This window comes from Palaemon carinicauda, chromosome 5 (assembly GCF_036898095.1).
Source record: "Palaemon carinicauda isolate YSFRI2023 chromosome 5, ASM3689809v2, whole genome shotgun sequence".
Lineage (NCBI taxonomy): Eukaryota > Metazoa > Arthropoda > Malacostraca > Decapoda > Palaemonidae > Palaemon > Palaemon carinicauda.
In genome coordinates, this window is record NC_090729.1 from 176,874,167 (window position 1) to 176,899,282 (window position 25,116).

At 35.1% G+C, this 25,116-nt stretch overlaps 7 non-coding genes and 1 pseudogene across 7 annotated transcripts; all 8 read left to right on the forward strand.

Annotated features, from left to right (window-relative positions):
- LOC137641625 (uncharacterized) overlaps positions 1-25,116 on the forward strand; it is a 111,468-nt pseudogene that overhangs the window by 34,636 nt on the left and 51,716 nt on the right.
- TRNAG-GCC (transfer RNA glycine (anticodon GCC)) lies at positions 283-353 on the forward strand. Its single transcript has one exon. It is a non-coding gene; the product is annotated as a tRNA-Gly (tRNA).
- TRNAG-GCC (transfer RNA glycine (anticodon GCC)) lies at positions 959-1,029 on the forward strand. The gene has a single exon. It is a non-coding gene; the product is annotated as a tRNA-Gly (tRNA).
- Positions 1,661-1,731, forward strand: TRNAG-GCC (transfer RNA glycine (anticodon GCC)). Its single transcript has one exon. It is a non-coding gene; the product is annotated as a tRNA-Gly (tRNA).
- Positions 2,337-2,407, forward strand: TRNAG-GCC (transfer RNA glycine (anticodon GCC)). Its single transcript has one exon. It is a non-coding gene; the product is annotated as a tRNA-Gly (tRNA).
- On the forward strand, positions 3,039-3,109 carry TRNAG-GCC (transfer RNA glycine (anticodon GCC)). Its single transcript has one exon. It is a non-coding gene; the product is annotated as a tRNA-Gly (tRNA).
- Positions 8,797-8,867, forward strand: TRNAG-GCC (transfer RNA glycine (anticodon GCC)). Its single transcript has one exon. It is a non-coding gene; the product is annotated as a tRNA-Gly (tRNA).
- TRNAG-GCC (transfer RNA glycine (anticodon GCC)) lies at positions 10,614-10,684 on the forward strand. Its single transcript has one exon. It is a non-coding gene; the product is annotated as a tRNA-Gly (tRNA).

The window sequence follows — 25,116 nt, forward strand, 5'->3', positions numbered from 1 at the left end:
AAGACTAGTCATAAAAACAATAGTCAAAATTAGATTATGGATTCAAATGATTAAGTTGTTGAACTGATAATTACACGAGACTAATGAGAGAAAATAAGCAGCATCAAGCGTTCTCTTGAGGATCAGTGGTTCAGTGGTATAAGTCTGTAAGTCAACCAATGGCAAATGGATTTCGAAACCTCCTACTAAAGAGTGGATGGTTGAAAGCCACAGTTTCTTGACACTGATATTAAAGAGACAATATAGAGGAAATAGAGTGAAAAACATCTCTTGATGCTTGAAGCATCGGTGGTTCAGTGGTAGAATTCTCGCCTGCCACGCGGGAGGCCCGGGTTCGATTCCCGGCCGATGCAAGGATTTTAATTCAAGTCACACAGAGTTCACATTAATAATACTAAAAGAGTATGACGCATGACGTCACAGACTGGTTAGATAAGAGGGCGATTTTGTATCTATTGTTGTTAGATTCATGGAGAGTACTTTTGATGTAATTTCTTTGAAATTGCACATTGTATTAGAACAACAGTATGACATTAATATTACCTGTGATAAAGACAATGACAATTTAGATTTTATTACAAGATCATTTGGTTTATAAGATATTTGGGTTTAAAATTATTTAACTGAGTAATTCAGAAGCAAATTTGTTATCAAATTTATATTTTAATTGTTATCCACTATCTTTATGAAGCGACCGAGAATGTTTGCTTCAGCTCGATATTTTTTGTTTTGAATTATCTCCAATTCAAAAACAGTAATTTTCATGCAAAAACGAAAAAAAAATCTTTAAAAGTAAATTTAAAAAACATTCAGGAAATCCAACCATATGAAAAAGTTGCTGAGGTCTGATATTTGAAGGGAAGACTGAGGCTAATTCTAAGTATTTGGCATTGAGGGTCACAATTTCTTGAGGATGACAAGAAGGACGTAAAATGAAAAGCATCACTACATGCTTGAAGCATCGGTGGTTCAGTGGTAGAATTCTCGCCTGCCACGCGGGAGGCCCGGGTTCGATTCCCGGCCGATGCAAAATTTTAAGGATAGAAATGTTAAAATTGATAACAGTATGAAGAAACTTTATCTCTTGAAAAATGATTACTCCTTACAGAAGTGGATAATAACTTGATAACCAAAGAGGCAAGAACTTTCATTGTTCTGGGTAATACTCCGAAATGTTATCGTAACAGAGGTCTTTTCATCCAAAGAATACCAATATTCCGGTTGACTTCTGATTTTTGAAACGAGAATTTCTCAAATTTTTACAAATTGAGCCTTGAAATTAAATATTTTTGTGTTGGTGAAAGATTAAAAAGAACACTTGATATTCCAGAGAAAAGAATGAAAAACTTTGTAAAGCCACTATTAGATACGAAGAGTGAAGACTAGTCATAAAAACAATAGTCAAAATTAGATTATGGATTCAAATGATTAAGTTGTTGAACTGATAATTACACGAGACTAATGAGAGAAAATAAGCAGCATCAAGCGTTCTCTTGAGGATCAGTGGTTCAGTGGTATAAGTCTGTAAGTCAACCAATGGCAAATGGATTTCGAAACCTCCTACTAAAGAGTGGATGGTTGAAAGCCACAGTTTCTTGACAATGATATTAAAGAGACAATATAGAGGAGATAGAGTGAAAAACATCTCTTGATGCTTGAAGCATCGGTGGTTCAGTGGTAGAATTCTCGCCTGCCACGCGGGAGGCCCGGGTTCGATTCCCGGCCGATGCAAGGATTTTAATTCAAGTCACACAGAGTTCACATTAATAATACTAAAAGAGTATGACGCATGACGTCACAGACTGGTTAGATAAGAGGGCGATTTTGTATCTATTGTTGTTAGATTCATGGAGAGTACTTTTGATGTAATTTCTTTGAAATTGCACATTGTATTAGAACAACAGTATGACATTAATATTACCTGTGATAAAGACAATGACAATTTAGATTTTATTACAAGATCATTTGGTTTATAAGATATTTGGGTTTAAAATTATTTAACTGAGTAATTCAGAAGCAAATTTGTTATCAAATTTATATTTTGATTGTTATCCACTATCTTTATGAAGCGACCGAGAATGTTTGCTTCAGCTCGATATTTTTTGTTTTGAATTATCTCCAATTAAAAAACAGTAATTTTCATGCAAAAACGAAAAAAAAATCTTTAAAAGTAAATTTAAAAAACATTCAGGAAATCCAACCATATGAAAAAGTTGCTGAGGTCTGATATTTGAAGGGAAGACTGAGGCTAATTCTAAGTATTTGGCATTGAGGGTCACAATTTCTTGAGGATGACAAGAAGGATGTAAAATGAAAAGCATCATTAGATGCTTGAAGCATCGGTGGTTCAGTGGTAGAATTCTCGCCTGCCACGCGGGAGGCCCGGGTTCGATTCCCGGCCGATGCAAAATTTTAAGGATAGAAATGTTAAAATTGATAACAGTATGAAGAAACTTTATCTCTTGCAAAATGATTACTCCTTACAGAAGTGGATAATAACTTGATAACCAAAGAGGCAAGAACTTTCATTGTTCTGAGTAATACTCCGAAATGTTATCGTAACAGAGGTCTTTTCATCCATAGAATACCAATATTCCGGTTGACTTCTGATTTTTGAAACGAGAATTTCTCAAATTTCTACAAATTGAGCCTTGAAATTAAATATTTTTGTGTTGGTGAAAGATTAAAAAGAACCTTTGATATTCCAGAGAAAAGAATAAAAAACTTTGTAAAGCCACTATTAGATATGAATAGTGAAGACTAGTCATAAAAACAATAGTCAAAATTAGATTATGGATTCAAATGATTAAGTTGTTGAACTGATAATTACACGAGACTAATGAGAGAAAATAAGCAGCATCAAACGTTCTCTTGAGGATCAGTGGTTCAGTGGTATAAGTCTGTAAGTCAACCAATGGCAAATGGATTTCGAAACCTCCTACTAAAGAGTGGATGGTTGAAAGCCACAGTTTCTTGACAATGATATTAAAGAGACAATATAGAGGAGTTAGAGTGAAAAACATCTCTAGATGCTTGAAGCATCGGTGGTTCAGTGGTAGAATTCTCGCCTGCCACGCGGGAGGCCCGGGTTCGATTCCCGGCCGATGCAAGGATTTTAATTCAAGTCACACAGAGGTCACATTAATAATATTAAAAGAGTATGACGCATGACGTCACAGACTGTTTAGATAAGAGGGCAATTTTGTATCTATTGTTGTTAGATTCACGGAGAATACTTTTGATGTAATTTCTTTGAAATTGCACATTGTATTAGAACAGCAGTATGACATTAATATTACCTGTGATAAAGACAATGACAATTTAGATTTTATTACAAGATCATTTGGTTTATAAGATATTTGGGTTTAAAATTATTTAACTGAGTAATTCAGAGGCAAATTTGTTATCAAATTTATATTTTAATTGTTATCCACTATCTTTATGAAGCGACCGAGAATGTTTGCTTCAGCTCGATATTTTTTGTTTTGAATTATCTCCAATTCAAAAACAGTAATTTTCATGCAAAAACGAAAAAAAAATCTTTAAAAGTAAATTTAAAAAACATTCAGGAAATCCAACCATATGAAAAAGTTGCTTAAGCCTGATATTTGAAGGGAAGACTGAGGCTAATTCTAAGTATTTGGCATTGAGGGTCACAATTTCTTGAGGATGACAAGAAGGATGTAAAATGAAAAGCATCAGTAGATGCTTGGAGCATCGGTGGTTCAGTGGTAGAATTCTCGCCTGCCACGCGGGAGGCCCGGGTTCGATTCCCGGCCGATGCAAAATTTTAAGGATAGAAATGTGAACATTGATAACAGTATCATGATATGTGAAGAAACTTTATCTCTTGAAAAGTGATTATTGTTTACATAAGTGGATAATAACTTGATAACCAGAAAGGCGAAAAGTTTCATTGCTTTGGGTAATACTCTAAAATGTTATCGGAATAGAGGTCAGTGATGTTGAAAGGAAGCGATGTAATCCTTTTCAACCCAAGAATATCAAAATACTGGTAGACTTCTGATTTTTGAAACTTGAGAGAATTTCTCACTTTTGTACAAATTGAGCATCGAAATGAAATATTTTATTATTGGGGAAAGATTAAGAAGAACCTTTCATATACCAGAGAAAAGAATGAGAAACTTTGCAAAGCCAGAGATAGATACCAAGAGTGTAGACTAATCATTAAAAAACAATAATTAAAATGAAAATATGGATTCAAATGATTAACTTGTTAAACTGACAATTAGAAGAGACTATTGAGACAAAATAAGCAGCATCAAGATTTCCTTTGAGGATCAGTGGTTCACTGCTAGAAGTCTGGAAGTCCACTCATAGAAAATGGATGCCGAAACCTCCTACTAAAGAGTGGATGGTTGAGAGCCAAAATTTCTTGACATTGACCGTAAGGAGATAAGGTAGTGCACTTAAGTGAAAAGCATCTCTTCATGCCTGAAGCATCGGTGGTTCAGTGGTAGAATTCTCGCTTGCCACGCGGGAGGCCCGGGTTCGATTCCCGGCCGATGCAAGGATTTTAATACAAGTCGCACAGAGGTCACATTGATAATAATAAAAGAGTATGACGCATGATATCACAGACTGTTTAGAAAAGAGGGCGATTTTGTATCTATTGTCGTTGGATTCATGGAGAGTACTTTTGATGTAATTACTTTGAAATTGCACATTGTATTAGAGCAACAGTATAACATTAATATTACCTGTGATAAAGGCAAGGACAATTTAGATTTTATTACAAGATCATTTGGTTTAAAAGATATTTGGGTTTAAAATTATGTGTACTGAGTAATTCGGAAGCAAATTTGTTATCAGATTAATATTTTAATTGTTATCCACTATCTTTATGAGGGTCTGACATTTGAAGGGAAGACTGAGGCTAATTTAAGTATTTGGCATTGAGGGTCACTATTTCTTAAGGATGATAGGAAGGACATAATATGAAAAGCATCACTAGATGCTTGAAGCATCGGTGGTTCAGTGGTAGAATTCTCGCCTGCCACGCGGGAGGCCCGGGTTCGATTCCCGGCCGATGCAAAGATTTTAATACAAGTCACACAGACGTTAATGGTGGAGGAGAGGTCGCATTAATAATAATAAAAGAGAATGACGCATGGCATCACAGACTGTTTAGAAAAGAGGGCGATTTTGTATCTATTGTCGTTGGATTCATGGAGAGTAGGGGAGACCAGGGCTAGTTGGCACACTTTTTACATTTTTATTCATAGGCATAAAACTATGGGGTATTTTGGAGATTTAATTATATGAATGAAAAATATAAACATTTGACTACATTTCATTGCATTACAGACGTTGGTTTATGACCAAAGAAAAACACAAATTGGTTTCAAAAAATATTTCTCACATGTGCCAACATACCCACATGCGGGGTAAGTTGGCACACAATGAGGGGCAAGTTGGCTCATAATATTTTTGTCTCGTTTAAAGACTATTTAAACACTATTTAGTAGAGCACATATTCTTAGTATCATAGAAATCACAGCACTTAATATCACAAATGTTTAAACAAATGGTTTTTTATCGTTGAAAACTATCTCTGGCAAACAAGAAAATAAAACTAGTATTTTAATGGCTGAAAGGGAAACTTACTGTAAATCACAGTTTGAGTTATGAAAATCAGAAAATAAACACTACCATTTGAATCACAATTCTCACCTTAACTAAAATAAAAACAGATCTAATGAAATACCTCAAACCTTCAATGTATTCTCTTAAAACATTTATATCACAAAATAAATGTTACACTTTCAAAGCAAGGAGGGGGAAGCTAGTCTGTTTCATCATTTGAATCACGGTGATTACAATTGAAAAAAAAAAAATTATCAGTGCATTTTCATGAGCCCATCTTTTGCAAAGCAGGCATTGCACCCAGATTTCCCGCGTTTTCCTATTGGAAAATGGTTCTACACATACCAAACAGTAGGTTTTCTCCTCTTCAGATTCTGAGCTTTCTGGAATTCTTTGTTTTATTTTCTTTTTCCTTGAAAACATAATTCTTCCAGTTTACACTTTTACTTTTGACTTTTTCTCCTCTAATGCTCTTTTAATTGGAGTATCTGTCAAGATTGCAGTGGTTCGCTTCCTTGAACCTGCCTTAGGTAGTAGTCTTACTGCTTCTGGTGTTATGCTCAAGTTGATTTGTTTATGTGTAGAGACTCCTGAAGTAGATGGTGTTGGTTCATTTACGTGACTGATTGCCATATTCGGAGCCACAATGGGAAAATTGCTGTAATATTGCCTAATAGTGTCCAAAAATTATTAAGAATATGTCTTTGAGGCAAGTTGGCACTGTGCCAACTTGCCCCATTCTTGCTGTGCCAACATGCCCCAACCAAGAAACTGTTATTAAAACGGGATCTAATGAATAACCATATACTTTGAAAACTTTGTATTATTGTCAATTTATTTCCATATTTCAAGAGATATTGTAGCTAGAAAACACTCAGCATATCAAGTAATTTAGAACATGTTTTAGCAAAGAATAGTAATTTCTCAGATTTTACTTACCATCATCAAAATCAAACTTTTGACCACAAGTCAATTCTCGTACAATGTATCCTGATGGCGTTTTCTTGGTAACTGAACAAACATACAGTGACAACGTGGTAGTGATATCAGAGCTATCTGTCATCAAACATAGGAAATATTGCAGTTATGCCAACTTACCCCTGTAGCCAACTAGCCCCGGTCTCCCCTACTTTTGATGTAATTTCTTCGAAATTGCACATTGTATTAAAACAACAGTATAACATTGATATTACCTGTGATAAAGACAATGACAATTAAGATTTTATTACAAGATCATTTGGTTTGAAAGATATTTGGGTTTAAAATTATTTGTACTGAGTAATTCGGAAGCAAATTTGTTATCAGATTTATATTTTAAGTGTTATCCACTATCTTTATGAAGCGCCTGAGAATGCTTTCTTCAGCATTATATTTTTAGTTTAGAATGATCTCTAATTTAAGAACAGTAATTTTCATGCAAAAACGAAGAAAATTTTTAATAGTAAATTTAAAAAACAGTCTGCAAATCTAACCATATGATAAAGTTGCTGAAGCCTGATAGCTGAAGGGAAGATTGAGGCTAATTCTAAGTATTTAGCATTCAGAGCCATAATTTCTTGAGGATGACAAGGATGGGATAAAATGAAAAGCATCGCAAGATGCTTGAAGCATCGGTGGTTCAGTGGTAGAATTCTCGCCTGCCACGCGGGAGGCCCGGGTTCGATTCCCGGCCGATGCACAATTTTAAGGAAAGAAATGTCAACATTGATAACAGTATCATGATACATGAAGTTACTTTATCGCTTGAAAATTGTTATTCCTCTTATAAGTGGAAAATAACTTGATAACCAGATAGAAAAGAACTATCATTGCACCGGGCAATACTCCAAAATGTTATCGGAATAGGGGTCAGTGATGTTTAGATAAAGGTATATAATCCTCTTCATCAAAAGAATATCAATTTTTATTTACATATTGAGCATTAAAATGAAATATTTTAGTATTGGGGAAAGACTAAGAAGAACCTTTCATATACCAGAGAAAATAATGAGAAACTTTACAAAGCCAGTGATAGATACCAAGAGTGAAGACTTGTCATATAACACGATAGTCAAAATTAGATTATGGATTCAAATGATTAACTTGTTGAACTGACAATTAGGAGACAAGATAGAGGACTTAAAATGAAAAGCATCTTTACATGCTTGAAGCATCGGTGGTTCAGTGGTAGAATTCTCGCCTGCCACGCGGGAGGCCCGGGTTCGATGCCCGGCCGATGCAAGGATTTTAATTCAAGTCACGTAGATGTTGATAGTTTGGAGAGGTCACGTTAATTATGAAAATACGTTTGTTATGCTTCTATAAAAGGGATGAATATATCATGGACTGTTTAAAGAAGAGAATGTTTTTTCCTTATTTTCGTTGGATTCATGGAGAGTTCTTCTGGTGTAATTTCTTTGAAATTAGACATTGTACTAAAATGACGGTATAACATTAATATTTCCTGTGATGAACACAATGCCAATTTAGATTTTATCACAAGACTTTTTGGTTTTGAAGTGTCTGTAGGGCAGCATGATATGGGAGAAGTGTTTGTTATATTTCTAATTAACCCTTTAAGTGCCATTACATATATTCTGTGTCAGGGTATTTCTACTCCCTTTAGTGCTGTTGGATGTATTGTATTTAGCATTGAGGACCACAATTTCTTAAGGATGACAAGTAGGACATAAAATGAAAAGCATCAGCAGATGCTTGAAGCATCGGTGGTTCAGTGGTAGAATTCTCGCCTGCCACGCGGGAGGCCCGGGTTCGATTCCCGGCCGATGCACAATTTTAAGGAAAGAAATGTCATTATTGATAACAGTATCATGATATATGAAGGGAATTATTGTTCTTTACATTAGTGGATAATAACTTGGTAGCCAGAGGGGAAATGACTTTAATGGCTCTGGGCTAACATTTTAAGTGTTATCCAGTACCTGAGAAGTTTTGTTACAGCAGAATAATTGTTTTTTTTTCTTAATTATCTCCAATTCAGAAATAGGAATTTTTCAGGCGAAAGCGAAAAAAAAACTAGGCAAGTAAATTTAAAAACCATTCAGGAAATCTAACTATATGAAAAACTTGCTTAAGCCTGATATTTGAAGGGAAGACTGAGGCTAATTCCAAGTATTTGGCATTGAGGAACACACTTTCTTAAGGATGACAAGTAGGAGATGAAATGAAAAGCATCTCTACATGCTTGAAGCATCGGTGGTTCAGTGGTAGAATTCTCGCCTGCCACGCGGGAGGCCCGGGTTCGATTCCCGGCCGATGCAAGGATTTTGTTTCAAAGATTTTACAGCTCAGGTTATGCAGAAGCCAAAGGTGGGAGTAGGTGACAATTTTAACAATAGCAACATGGACGAAAATTATGATAAGTTTTCCATTTTAGCTTTGGTAAAAACAATGAAAACGTAAATTTCATTATAAAAAGTCTTCGGTTTAGAAAAAAATTTCGGTTCGTAATTTTTTATTTTACAGTATGTATTTCAGTTACACAATTGTTATTTAGATATATATTCTAGGTCTAAAGAAGTATTTCTAAGAAAGACCTGAGAATCATCACTTCAGATGAAGAGAGTTGTTGAAAAAAAAATTCGAAATAGCTGTAATTAAGAAACGAATTTTCTAGAGAAACTATAAAGTTTTACATAAAAGCATCGAAGATATCAAAACATATGAAAAGGGCATTGAAACCCCCCTAATTGAGGAAGGGGTGAATATAGGCCCATTCGCCTTTTTTGGATGAGAACCAGAATATTTTGACGATGACAGTAATATAGAAGAAATAGAATTAAAAGCCTCACGCAATGCTTGATGCATTTGTAGTTCAGTTATAGAATTCTCAAATGTGACTTGGATGGCTCTGGGTCCATTTCCTGCTGATGCAAAATTTTAGTTTTAATGCATTAACGTGAAAGGTCATATCACTTAGATACCAAAGGTGGGAGGAGGTCACGTTTGTAACAAAGGTCTATAAGATAGCATGATATCAGAAAAGTGTTTGTCATATTGCTAATTAACCTTTTAAGAGTCATTGCATGTATTCTCTATGTCAGGGTATTTCAACTCCCTGTAGTGCCACTGGTATTGTACGTTAAAGTGTTTGTCATATTTCTAATTAACCCTTTAAGAGTCATTGCATGTATTCTCTATGTCAGGGTATTTCAACTCCCTGTAGTGCCACTGGTATTGTACGTTAAAGTGTTTGTCATATTTCTAATTAACCCTTTAAGAGTCATTGCATGTATTCTCTATGTCAGGGTTTTTCAACTCCCTTTAGTGCCATTGGATGTATTGTACGACCAAGTATCATACATTTTTCATATCCAATAGAAAATTGCCATGTCTTATTGCTGATAGTGGATGTTTTAAGATGAGTCAAGTAAAATGTCTCATAATTAGGTCACAGGCTCAAGAGTCATTTTTTTAGAGGGGATGGCACTCAACGGGCTAAGGGATGTATACATTATGTACTGTTTTGACAAAATGACTTGTGTTTACCTTCATTTTGCGTGATTATGTAGAAAATTGCTGGTTTAATTTTTTGCAGTATTATCGTGGATTAGAGTAACAAAAAAAAATTGTATCTTGGGTTTAATGAAAACATTAACAATGTAAAATTTATTACAAAATCTTTAATTTTGAAAATATTTTGGTTTATGATTACATATAGTGAGCAATTTGAGAATAGATTTATTATCTTAATCATATTTTAGGTTCTCTTAATTATCGCAAAGTGAACTGAGAATCATTTCTTGAGATGAATAGGGTTTCTGAATATGTTTATTAGAAATTTTCCCCAGTTTAGATATAGTATTTATCTAAGGAAAACAAAGAGAGTCAATTATAAAATATCCAGGAGGCCCACTTACAGTAAACGAATGTTGAAACCTCGTATTTGAATAGAGTATGGATGGGGTCAAATGTAAGTATTAGGCGCCGAGAGCCAGTAATCCTTGAGGAGGACAAGGAGATAAGAGAGTGATGTTAAAATGAAAAGCATCGCTTAAGTTTATCGAGCATCGGTGGTTCAGTGGTAGAATTCTCGCCTGCCACGCGGGAGGCCCGGGTTCGATTCCCGGCCGATGCAAGGATTTTAATTCAAATACATTAACGTGAACGTCAAGTTAACAAAGCCTATATTAGGCTCTCAACTTCCACCGTATTCTCCCTTCATATGCCAGCATCCACCTTATCACTCTGCCTTCTCCTTTATCTACCAGCATTTCCCTTATCTCTCAGCAGCCACGTTATCTCACAGCATCCAACGTATATCCTCAAGCATCCACGTTATTTAATTTCCCACCATCTACTTGTTTGGTGGATTCAGTTAACAGCAATGGCAGATCACGAGCAATTTGAGATAAATTTTTGAGCTTTCGATTACTAAAAAGGAATAGATTTTTAATGATAAATTCTTTGAAAACTTGTCTTTTTCCATAAGAAATATTAGCTGGTACGATTTAATTTTCAACCGTATGGGCTGTATTACCACAATCAATATATATGTACTGTTTACAAATGTCACTATTAATGACTTGGAACTATGCCAGGTCAAGAATGGGATTCGTATCTGATGTCATTCTGATCAAAATCGACTGTAATTTCTCCACAACGTTTCTTTTTAGATGCGTGATCTTTAAATAGAACCATTTAGATCCTTTTAATTTTATTGCTTCAAAATACATATAATCTAATCACCAGAGATTTTCTAAATTATTTTCTATAAATTCTTCTTCTTTTTAAATCACCATTAACCTCAATCAAATGGCAAACTGCAAGTGAGAAGAATATCTAGACCTAAGTTTCATTGTTCAAGGGGTATAATTCTCGCGTGACACTGGGTTCCACGCCTGGTGGATACGAAGATTCCAGTTATAAAGTAAACGAAACAACTGGAATTAAACAAAGAATATCAAAAATTTAATTGCTTGGAAACGTATATAAGTAGCAATGGAACATGGGATTGCAGTGTTTTGGGGGGTGAAAGTCACCTTCACAGAATTTGAAAGTTCTTGCAGTCAGTTATAATCAGCGATGAAGTAGATTAATGTGGGTGAAATATTACCTGTGTTTTGGCCGCAAAGAGAGCAGTTTGGTAGACGAGTTTGTTAGATGCAGTTTTTGGGGGTTCATTGTCTCTTTCTTCCATTGTAAAGTTGTTAGTTAATAGTACTGGAATTTTTTTTTTCCAGATAATAATTTGATTGACAATTGATGATTTTTTTTTTCTATAGATATCAGATCTATGTGGGCGAGCTATTATGAGAAAAAAAGGGTGGGTCGGTGGCTGAAAGGAGATCGGAAATAACTAAAAAAAAAGTTATAGGTCTTTTTCCTCAAAGAAGAAAGGTTTTCGGAATCAGTGTAAAAGGAAGTAGTTAAGAGAATTCCACAGCATGGTGACAGAGAAATATAATTCTCATCCTATGTATCATCTGGAATCGTGGATACGAAATCTTAAATATGAGACATAATTACTGTACTTGTTAGGCTCTACTGTCAAGAGGATAAGAATTTATCTTCTATAGATATCTGAAATGTGTATAAGGGAAGATTATTTGGGGAATCACGGATAAGAATGTTCTTTTGTCTTTAATCTAATCCTGGCGTGAAGAGAAATAAGACATGTAACCCGAATACGGTGGATTGGGACAACAGAAAGCAGAATTCACCAAATTTAAGGTATTTCGAAAGAGAATAATTAAAGTAAGGAATTTTTCTTAACATATTTGATTTGAGGAATGGTAAAATAATAATAGTTAAAAATAACCATTTTTCTTAGCAAATTTGAGGCCACATTGGTCGCCCACAACGTTAACGGAAGAGAGATTTTTCACTCAATTACAATCAAATGGAATTAACAAAATTAGATGAGACGAAATAAAGAGACAATGAACTGCCAAATTACTGTGAATTTTCTTACACATCATGCTCTTAAATTTAACGAGAATTGATAAAGCGATCAATTTAACAATTGGTAGCAATTTAAAAAATTCTTGTTTTTTTGATAGATGGATATTTCAATTACCGTTCGTCGAGGATTGTCACAATTAAGTAGTTATCTTAGTACAATGGATCCTTTTAATCATTCTCTCTCTCTCTCTCTCTCTCTCTCTCTCTCTCTCTCTCTCTCTCTCTCTCTTTGATATTCAACTTTGAAGTTGCGTAAAGTACATTTCACAATTACGTTTGATTAAGATTACTGTGGCATTTACGCATGAGTAGGTTAAGTTTCTCTGCTGGTTTTATTTGCGTTGAGCCATATATTTGTCAAGATTACGCAGAAATGGCGGAAACCTTCTTCTTCAATATATATAACGTAAGATGTCGGGTAATTTGTGGTTGGTCGAAAGTGAATCTTAATTTGATGGGGATCTTTCCTTGATTATATTTTAATGATGTCATAACGAGAGAGGAGAGAGAGAGAGAGAGAGAGAGAGAGAGAGAGAGAGAGAGAGAGAGAGAGAGAGAGAGAGAGAGAGAGAGAGAGAGAGAAAGAATAGTGGCAGATGACTGTTTAGAAAGAAGGGAAAACAAGCAGCCGTGACTTGCAGTTTTGCCTTTACAACGGCTCACCTCAGGCGTCCCCAGTGGAAATCAAGAGGCCGTTTTGGGTGTCAAATGCGTCTCTTAACTCTCTTAATGACTATTGCCTAATCTCTCTCTCTCTCTCTCTCTCTCTCTCTCTCTCTCTCTCTCTCTCAGGGCCTCTATTTGTCTGCCTTTCTGCGTGTCTCTCACTATGCTCTTTCACCTGAGACTCAATTCGAAATTATGTATGCGTAGGTCTTATCTCGGCTTCCTACTTTCGTCTTCTCTTTTTGTGTATTTGTCACTTTCATTCATTATATTGACTAACCAACAATCATCTCCTTCTAAGTATTGATATGAACTAAAGCAATACATTACTGTTTATAATTTCTTTACATTCATTATTGTTTGTTCCTTTATTTTCTATAGTAGAATTGGTTTGTAGTTTACACAATGCCATGGCAGTGATATTTGGTCTTGCATCTCGAATGCAGTGAAACTAAGGTCTTGAGTTTCTTGTTAAATTATTTCGATCATTTACATTTTTTGCAGTTTAAAGTTATATGTTAAATAAATGTCCTTTACTTGTGTTATCTGGAGTCAATTCTTGATGCCAATGGTGAGAACACTGAAAATGACTTATACAAGTTTTGGTGTTCACTCTTTCTATAGCAATGTTGGGTATGGTTATTACTCTCTATAAACCCCTGGTTCCTTAAGGAGCTTATGGGAAATTCCATGAACCCCTGGTTCCTTAAGGAACTTACAGGCAATTCCATGAACCCCTGCTTCCTTAAGGAGCTTACGGGAAATTCCATGAACCCCTGGTTCCCCAAGGAGTTTACGGACAATTCATGAACTCGTGGTTCCTTAAGGAGATTACAGGCAATTCCATGAACCCCTGGTACCTTAAGGAGCTTATGGGCAATTCCATGATCCCCTGGTTCCTTAAGGAGCTTACGGGTAATTCCATGAACCCCTGGTACCTTAAGTAGCTTACGGGAAATTCCATGAACCCCTGGTACCTTAAGGGGCTTATGGGCAATTCCATGATCCCCTGGTTCCTTAAGGAGCTTACGGGTAATTCCATGAACCCCTGGTACCTTAAGTAGCTTACGGGCAATTCCATGTACCCCTGGTACCTTGAGGAGCTTATGGACAATTCCATGAATCCCTGGTACCTTAAGGAGCTTACGGGCAATTCCATGAACCCCTGGTACCTTAAGGAGCTTACGGGCAATTCCATGAACCCCTGGTACCTTAAGGAGCTTGCGGGGCAATTCCACGAACTCCTGGTACTTTGAGGAGCTTACGGGAAAATGCCATGAACCCCTATTTCTTCAAGGAGCTTACAGGCAATTCCATGAACCCCTGCATCCTTAAGGAGCTTACGGACAATTCCATGAACCCTGGTACTTTGAGGAGCTTACGGGATATGAACCCCTGGTTCCTTAAGAACCTTACGGGATATGAACCCTTGGTTCCTTAAGGAGCTTATAGGCAATTCCATGAACCCCTGGTTCCTTAAAGAGGTGTACGGGGAAATTTTGTAGCGATTGCTTGTCAGAACATCTCTTCTATTGCTTTTCCTATTACCACTAGATCAACGCTTCTCTCCTTTCCATTTCTTTAAAATTAAACAACGAATTAATGATGTCCTCGGTATACTCATTAATGTAGATTTCCCTTTGGTAATTCAATACCAAAAATTGTCTACTTCGTGAGAGATTTAGCGCAAAATATCAGGAATCGTGATAGTGGTTCCAAGATCTTAGTTTTATTATTATTATTATTATTATTATTATTAGTAGTAGTAGTAGTAGTAGTAGTAGTAGTAGTAGTATTATAAGCTAAGCTACAACCCTACTTGGAAAAGCAGGATGCTATAAGCTCAAGGGATCCAACAGGATAAAAATAGCCATGTGAAGAGAGGAAATAAATAAACTACAAGAGAAGTAACGAACAATCAAAATTACATATTTAAAAAAAATCAGTAACAACATTAAAATAGATATAGAAAATATAAAATGTTTTAGATGAAGTTGGCCTTATACCAGCAAGGTTTCGTTTTCATGGAGAATATGATGATGTGTAACAGGAAGAGGCTGTCCTTTTAGTTATAAAAGTACCATTGCCATTTAAAAATAAATGAAGAATATCGGAAGTGAAGTTATGTAAATTAACTCTCTTGTGCATGATGCAAGTGTGTTAAATAATTAGGTTTTATTTCGTTACGATGAGTGACTTTTAGTGCGTTTCCTGTATTGTTTCATCCTGTATTTGCACGAGAGAGAGAGAGAGAGAGAGAGAGAGAGAGAGAGGGAGAGAGAGAGAGAGAGAGAGTTTAATAGAATTTATAATAGATATATATTTATTGTTTTTACTTTAAAATTTTAGTCTAGAATTGAGTTCCCTTTCACGAGAGAGAGAGAGAGAGAGAGAGAGAGAGAGAGAGAGAGAGATGTAATGAGTTTTCAATAGAATTTATAATAATTTAATATACATTTATTGCAAAATATTAGTCTAGCATAAAGTTCTTATTCACGAGAGAGAGAGAGAGAGAGAGAGAGAGAGAGAGAGAGAGAGAGAGAGAGAGATGTGTTGAGTTTTCAATAGAATTCATAATAATTTGATATACATTTATTGCAAAATATTAGCCAAGCATAAAGTTCTTATTCACTAGAGAGAGAGAGAGAGTGAGAGAGAGAGAGAGAGAGAGAGAGAGAGAGAGAGAGAGAGAGAATGTAAGGAGTTTTCAATAGAATTCATAATAATTTAATATACGTTTATTGGAAAATATTAGCCTAGCATAAAGTTCCTATTCACGAGAGAGAGAGAGAGAGAGAGAGAGAGAGAGAGAGAGAGAGAGAGAGAGAGAGAGAGAGAGAGAGAGAGAGAGAGAGAGAGAGCAGCTTTTAACCATAACCATAGCCTATGCACCCAGACGTAGACCAATGTTACCTAAGAAAGTCTTTATCAATTGACGACAACGTGCTGTCAACAGGCAATTGTTTACCGCAAATTCTACTACAACTTTCACCTTATGTCATTGCAATCTGCATCCCACAACAGTCAAAAAATGATAAGACAAGTTACGCAAGTCGTTGCTCTTCCGGTTGTTACAAATGAAAGCAATAAGGGAAATCAGTTTGAGTGACGGGTGAGCGATGGGTGAGACGTGGGTCTTCGTGAGAGAGAGAGAGAGAGAGAGAGAGAGAGAGAGAGAGAGAGAGAGAGAGTTACAAGGATTTTGGGTGGCTTAAAAACTCTTTAGTCCATCCATGGAGACTCCATTTGCTCTTGCCTGAGAGAGAGAGAGAGAGAGAGAGAGAGAGAGAGAGAGAGAGAGAGAGAGAGAGAGAGAGAGAGAGATAAAAAATAACAGTAAGATAAAAAAGGGATAAGGAGAATGAACAGGGGAGAGATAGAGAAGATGAAAAGGGAGAGATAGAGAGAAAGAAAAATGTAGAAATAGAGGGGATGAAAAAGAGAGAAATAGAGAAAAGGAAAAAGAGAAATAAAGTACAGATGAAAAGGGAGAGATAGGATAAAAAGGGAGAGATAATAAGATTAAAATAATGGACAGATAGAGAGGATGAAAATGGAAGAGTGATAGAGAGATGGAACCCCCTTATATATATGTTTGCTTTTAGACTCAAGGTTTGTATCGTTAGAAAAAAATACAAATTACTTTAAATTTGTCATATTTGAAAAGTTATTATATACATAAAAGTTACAAAAACAAATCAGTTGAATATTATTATTATTATTATTATTATTATTATTATTATTATTATTATTATATGTGCGAGGTGTGGTCTGACGTTGAATCAGAGATGACGTCACAGGAAGACATGCGAAGCAAGAGTTACGGTGAGATGAGAAACAAACTTTCGGATTCAGTTTATTTATGGGGGTTTTAATTGGATTTTGCTTCCGTGCTTTAAGGTTGAGTTCTCTAGTGATTTCATTTTTCTTTCATATCATTTTCCGTCACTATTGTTGTTATTGTTATGATGTCGCAATCATTACTATCAGTCAGGCATTTCTTCTTTGCTAGGGACAAACATTAAAAACTTGTTCAATGTAAATCATATGAGGGTGAAGTTGTAAACTATATTCATTAAATTATTTCAGCACCCAATAATATGAACTATCTATGGGTGATAATACAAGCCATATACATTGAATTATTTCCGTACACAAAAATGATGCTGATTTTCTTTGTTAAAAAATAATTGTATCATAAAAAAAGACTTCTGAAAGTCATCGTGATAGACCAGTGAGTCTCAAGCTGGGCGGCACGAATTTCAAAGTAGGGGGAGAATCGAGTTAAGAAAAAAATTGGACATTTAGCTTTATTACTAAATAATGGGTTAATACACAACGATCCTAACCCTGTATTTCATTAATGCGTTTGGATTCACATCCCCTCCGTCACCTTCTTCCTTTTCCTTTGACCTAAAAGAGGCTGGGGCGCCTCTAAAATTAAGAAAAGCCAATCGACTATGTATAAAAGTTGCTGATTATCCTTGGTCCACATCCTATCCCAAACCTCCTACAAATAAAACTTACTGATTATCCATGAGCTACATCTTATCCCAAACCAACTACAATTAAAAGTTGCTAATTATCCTTGACACATTCTATCCCAACCCATTACAAATTAAAGTTGCAGATTATCCTATATCCTAAATTACCCACAAACTAGAAAAATAAAAACAGCAAACTCCCACGGGCTCGAAGAGTCGAAGAGCCCGTGCCTGGCCGTGAGGGCCAGACAATCTGAAACAACTCCAAAAGAATTCACATCTTTGTGAGGCTGCATTTTCCTAATTAGGATATGCACTTATTATTATTATTATTATTATTATTATTATTATTATTATTATTACAAACAAGGCTATAACCCTAGTTGGAAAAGCAAGATGCTATAAGCCCAAAGGCTCCAACTGGGAAAGATATCAACAAATGAGTTTTCATTAGGCTGGTCTCAAGAATGACATTTTTATAATAGCATATTTAAAGTCCCTAATCTCAGTAAGAGATAAGTTTTAACTGAACTGGTTAAAATAAAGAAATGGTCACTATAGGTACTTTGCTCAGTCACTAGTCGCGATAGTAGAAGGACGCTCCAAAATCAAACCATTATTCTATAATCTTTGATAGTGCCATAGCCTCTGTACCATGGTTTTCCACTGTCTTGGGGTAGAGTTCTCTTGCCTGAGGGTACACTCGAGCTCACTTTTCTATCTTATTTCTCCTCCTCTTGTTTGTTTTTAGGTTTTTATAGTCTATAAATGGAAGCTCTATTTTACTATTGTTACTGTTCTTGATAATCTTTTATTGTTTCCTTATATCCTTTCCTTACTGATATATTTTCCCTGTTGGTGCCCTTGGGCTTATAGCATCCTGCCTTTCCAACTAGGGTTGTAATAATAATAATAATAATAGTAATAATAATAATAATAATAATAATAATAAAAATTACTGATTAATTTCGAGTATCAATTTAGGTAAATGTTAATAAACTCAATCGCCAATCATAAAACCGCCTGTGAACATCATCGGTCTAGTTCCCTAATACCTCAAATATTTTATTTTAACTCTTCAATGCACTGTAACAAAATATGGAACATACGTGGCTCTATCTATGGATTCATAGACCTTTCACTGAAAGTTGGTACTTTTCTCTTATTTCTGGGTGGTCATTTGGAAAAGTTATGGGAGAAGGTGTTCAATTGGTTCGGGTTTGGTTGGAAGGAAAGATGGTTTTTAAGTCTGCAAGGGAAGAGTTTCAGTGCTGGTTTGCTTTTAGGACAGATGAGATTACTTCTTTCGACTTATTGTTATAATAATGATAATAATAATAATAAAAATAATATAATAATATTAATATTAATATTATTATTATTAATGATAATAATAATAATAATAATAATAATAATAATAACAATAATGATAATATTAATAATAATAATAATAATAATAATAATCCTTATCAATATCAATATCAATATTAGTATTAGTTTTAGTATTAGTATTAGTATTAGTATTAGTATTAATATTAATATTATCATCATAAAAATACTATCCATTCTTAAGAAACAATATAAAGACATTATAACTAGTAAAGCAAAGCTCTACCTGTATTGAGTGTTCAAAATTGAACAAGGATTAGAATGCCTAGTAAATAGATTATAGGAAGAAAAATTTCAGGTCAAAAGTAGTTAATAAAAGTATGTCACACAAGTGAAAAATAATCTGAAAGCCTCAATGATATCTTGCTTTTATTTTTTTTATTTTTCTTTTCTTATTATTTATATTAGATTCCGTTGTATACTGTATGTCGGTACCTCTCCCTCCCCCACCCACTCATCTCTCATGCCGACTCAAGATAGTTTTAGGCTGAAATAATCTCCCCTTATATACTAAGGAGCAAGTGTTTGGCTATATATATATATATATATATATATATATATATATATATATATGTGTGTGTGTGTGTGTGTGTGTGTATATATATATATATTTATATATATGCATATATATATATATATATATATATATATATGTGTGTGTGTGTGTGTGTATACACACATATATATGTCTATATATATATATATATATATATGTGTGTGTGTGTGTGTGTCACTCGCAGCGGCATTGCCAGACGTATAACCGTATTACTACTCGGTCTCTCCTCGTCCCTTGGTTAAGGGGAGGGTGTATGAGGAGTTGAATCTGTTTGTTTGTGGGTGTGGGTGTGTGCATATCTAAATATTTATGCGTAATTTTTGGCTGGTTACGTACACTAGTAAAGGAACTAAAACCCATGACCAGACAAATCATAGAACTTTACTGGTCTATACAAATCGAATTTCAGCTAAAAAACCATATTTCTGATTCTACGTTGAGGCAATATTTAAGGTAAAATCAATTCAACTGCGCTAATCATTAAGAAACGCATCTATGAGAGGGCTATTTGTAATCGTAAATAGATAATTATGACCAAAAAAAAGGATGGTTTTTCTCATGCCTCGGAGAATTAATAACAGACTGCACTCTCTTTATGGCTTGGTTGTTCTAACACAGTCGTTTGTGCCTGTCTGTGCGTGACGGATATACCGTGAGTTGATATTGCATTGCAACATATTTCGTGGAGATCAACATTGCAATGACTCATTTCAGCTAGTTTATCTAAGGGGAGTCTTGCGCTTACAAATTTACGCACGACTTCAGTAGCCATGGTTACGTTATGTTTTCGCTCAGAATAAAATATTACCTTGAATAATGAAAAAATTAAGTGTTATTTTCCAGCAATTCTGTCAACGATGATATGTTAGGTTGTGGCGAAATTTCACTTTTATCTTTTCATTGCCTTAATGATTATTATTCCTGGTTGTATTCGGTTCCTCTCTCTTGTGAATCACTCTTCTTTGCTATTTCTCTGGGTATGATGATGGGTATTGCTCTCAATTGCTGTTTGATTGTGTGCTGGCTCTCTTTTCGAAAACATTGTACTCTTTAGGTTTCTTATTATAAACGGTATTGGAAAACTTTTAGTCAGACGAAAATACGATGCTCTCGATCCTCTTTTGTTTATAGTCTTCTTCTTTTTCTTCTTCTTCATTCATTCCTACACTCATTCCAGTCTTCAGAAAAGTGTCCGTCGTCAACAATACAGGGGAGTTAAGATAGGCTGACACTTGCACGACTTTTGGCCATGATTTTGTCGGGGGAAAGTCGTGCCATTTTGGGGCACGAACTGGGAGGTGCCCGCACTGTTCACGACTAGTTCACGCATAGTTCATGATGAGTTCACGACAAGTTTAAAATAGTTCACGAATGCGTGCCCATCAAGCTAGGCTGACACTTGCACGATTCTGTGGTAAGCATTGGTATGACTCCCAGTTCGTGCCCCAAAATGGCACGACTTGTCACGACAAAATCGTGGCCTAAAGTCGGCTAAGTGTCAGCCTAGCTTCATTGTCCACATTGACACGAACTGGCACGACGAGTTCACGCACACTTCACGCCAGTTTACGACTAGTTTGCGCACTTGCAAGACTTGAGTCGTACCAATGTGTGCCACAGAATGGGGCAAGTGTCAGCCTACTTTATTCAGTACTAGTGTACGCGACCCGTCAAAAATGACGGCTAAATATTCAGTTAGTTATGGACACAGGTGCACACGCATCCTCTCTCACCAGGGTATGACTAATACCTCTCCTCCTTATTCGAGGGATGAGGGGAGACCGAGTAGTCATACGTCTGGCAATGCCACTGTGTGTGACCGGATTATATATATATATATATATATATATATCTATATATATATATACATATATATATATATATATAGATATATATATATATACCTATATATATATATAGATAGATATATATATATATATATATATACCTATATATATATGTATATATATATATATATATATATATATATATATATATATAATATATATATATATGTGTGTGTGTGTGTGTGCGTGTATGTATGGTGTATATATATATATATATATATATATATATATATATATATATATATATATATATATACTGTATATGTATATATATATATATATTAATTATATATATATATATATATATATATATATATATATATGTATATATTAATTATATGTATTGGCGAAACCATATCATGCAGGAAAAATCAAAGCAAGTAATTAATAAACCATTTAGTTAATACACCAAACACCTTATATCATGAACCTCTCTCCGAATTCAAATGTTTCTAAACGCCCTTTTTTCACAGTGAAAGGAAAACTGAATAAGAAGAGGACGGGGCTGTGGTCTGTAATGCCATAATGTATAACCGCAATTTTCTATAGAATTACAATCTATTACCATAGTTAAGAAGACATTGCTACAGATATTTCAAAATTATTTTGTGGGTTTGAATACCTTTGCAAGAACTCTTCCTTATGTTGTCAAAGCCAATCGATAAAACACACACTCACACACATACACACACACAAATATATTTTAGAGACCATTATTATTATTATTATTATTATTATTATTATTATTAGCTAAGGTATAACACATATTGAAAAATATTATCTAATTTCCCACATTTACACAATTTTCTATTGTTGTTTATCAAAATCGCAGGACAAACCTTATTGATTGATTGATTTTGTGTTTTCTGGCATCCTGATATCGAAGACCATTGACGGCGATATCTATCATCATAGATAATGAGCAAAAAAAATTCAATTGAAAACCATAAAAGCAAAGACTTCGTTATAAAAGTCAAATAGCTTTCAGAAGACCTGCTTCTGAAATAAATCTAAAGATACCACTAACGTAGTACAGCTTTCTTCACTAATTCCGGTACACTTCACGGGAAGCTAAGGAGACGTTAGTATACCGGAATTAATGAAGCTAAGTGTACAAGACGTCCTGCTGAAATGTGGCATTTTACGTTACCTAAAAATCAGCAACAGTTTCTTCGTTATTTAAAGGTTTAAAGTTTTAAAGGCTGCTCATGAATGGCAGGGCCAAGGGGCAGTGACATTGCCCTATCGAGTACGACAATACCCTAGAGACTGACCATATATATATATATATATATATATATATATATATATATATATATATATATATATATATATATATATACATATATATGATCAGCGCCCAAGCCCCCTCTCCACCCAAGTTAGGACCAAGGAGGACCAGACAATGGCTGCTGATAACTCATTAGATAGAACTATAGGCTCCTCCAAACCCCCCATCCTTAGGTCACGAGGATGGCGACCAAAGAAACTAACGAATTTGAGCGGGACCTTAATCCCAGTCTGGCGTTCACCAGTTAGGGCGTTACCACATCAGCCAAGGTGTATAGTGTATAGATATTGGTTATTACGAACATAGGGGACCGAGAGATACGCCCTCATATTTGGGCAGTAGAAGAAGGCCCACATTTAGCGCCCAGAGAGTACTGTTCCTCCTTCAGCTTCAGGAAGATTTACCTGTGGGACGTGAGAGGAGAAAGTGGTATGACCGACCCATGAGATATTACCTGCTCCCCTTTTTCGCTCGATTTCGATTTGGTATCTCGACCTTCCCTTTAAATAACACTATAGTTTCTCTTATAGCGTGCCCGAGTCTCTCTCTCTCTCTCTCTCTCTTTGTGATTTCATTAGCCATGCCTCTTTCTCATAAGTTTTTAATCTAAACAGTGCTTTCTCTCTCTCTCTCTCTCTCTCTCTCTCTCTCTCTCTCTCTCTCTCTCTCTCTCTCTCTCTCTCTTTTATGAGTTTCTAAAAAAGAATTTATTCCTATCTATTTATGATATTCTTTTTTACTTTTCTCCTACTGCCAAGCACTACTTTACAAGTTGCTCTCTCTCTCTCTCTCTCTCTCTCTCTCTCTCTCTCTCTCTCTCTCTCTCTCTCTCTAAACGGGTTCGTGGTCCTTTATTTTCCCGCTTTCTTCGTCATTCATTTTCATTTCTACTTTCTTCTGCTTGCCTATGACGGAGCGACAGATTAGAATCTATTAGCACTGCAGTTTGCGCATGCGTGTCTGCGCAAATTTAACTTGATCACGAAAAAGCCATAATTTTTGGGTTATTAAAGAACAAACGTGTTTTTAATGACCTAATTGACGCTTTTTGATTGTCTTTTGTAATTAAGTGGTCAAATGTCACGAGAGAGAGAGAGAGAGGGAGAGAGAGAGAGAGAGAGAGAGAGAGACTTGCAAGGAGTTACAAAGACTTTTTATTCCATCCACGGAGACTCCAAGAGAGAGAGAGAGAGAGAGAGAGAGAGAGAGAGAGAGAGACTTGCAAGGAGTTACAAAGACTTTTTATTCCATCCACGGAGACTCCATTTACTCTTGGGTAGAGCGAATTAGTTTAAACGTTTAGAGAGTTTTTATGATCTTGATTAACGTATTTTTGAGAGAGAGAGAGAGAGAGAGAGAGAGAGAGAGAGAGAGAGAGAGGAGAGAGAGAGAGAGAGAGAGAGTGTTTTAGTCAGGAAGTAGTGAAGGGTGTCAGAGTAATATAGTTTTCTTATTTTTTTTTTTTTGTCATAATTGAACATTTAGTTTGTGAGTTAAAGACGAGATTAAATCTTTCCTAATCTTAGTTGATATATCTTCATGATTTTTTTTTTCAGTACTTTGGTAACTCTTGGGCTGAACAGTAATCAAGTCATTTATTATTATACGTTGCCTTTAGGTAAATGTTTCCTAAGTTCTCTCGCTTGAGGGTACAATCGGGCACACTATTTCTCTTCCTCTTGTTTTGTTAAAGTTTATATTTATACCTTAATGTTGTTGCCGTTCTATAAATATTTTATTTTTCCTTGTTTCCTTTCCTCATTGTGCTATTTTCCCTGTTGGAGCCCTTGGGTTTATAGCATCCTACTTTTTTCAACTAGGGTTGTGGCTTAGCAAGTAATAATAATAATAATAATGATAATAATAATAATAAGTTATATTTGATACCGTATAATGCCTGCCCACATCTCACCTCTCACACGCAAATCTTAATTAATGTGTTTCAATGCTTAGCTCGTGCAATCCACCTCTAGAAAGTCCTAACCCCAATTTATAAGACCGAAGACTGTGTCTTTATAACGTCTAAAGGGAAACGAACACAAACTCAACACCCTGGGGGATTTTGTCCACTACTCTCAACTACCTAATCTCTGGTATGCCGGAAAAAAACTACTGTGGTCACCATAATGTATTTCGGGAACAGACTTCTCCCATGAGGCAAATAGCATTTTTGTCAGGTGTTATTTCAGACTAGTGTTCAAGTGGCAATGTTTTGAGAAAATATTTATATGATAATAGCCATAATAATTTATCAAGAGCATAATAATAATAATAATAATAATAATAATAATTATTATTATTATTATTATTATTATTATTATTATTATTATTATAGCAATAATATTGTAGTTGAAGATATAATAATAATAATAA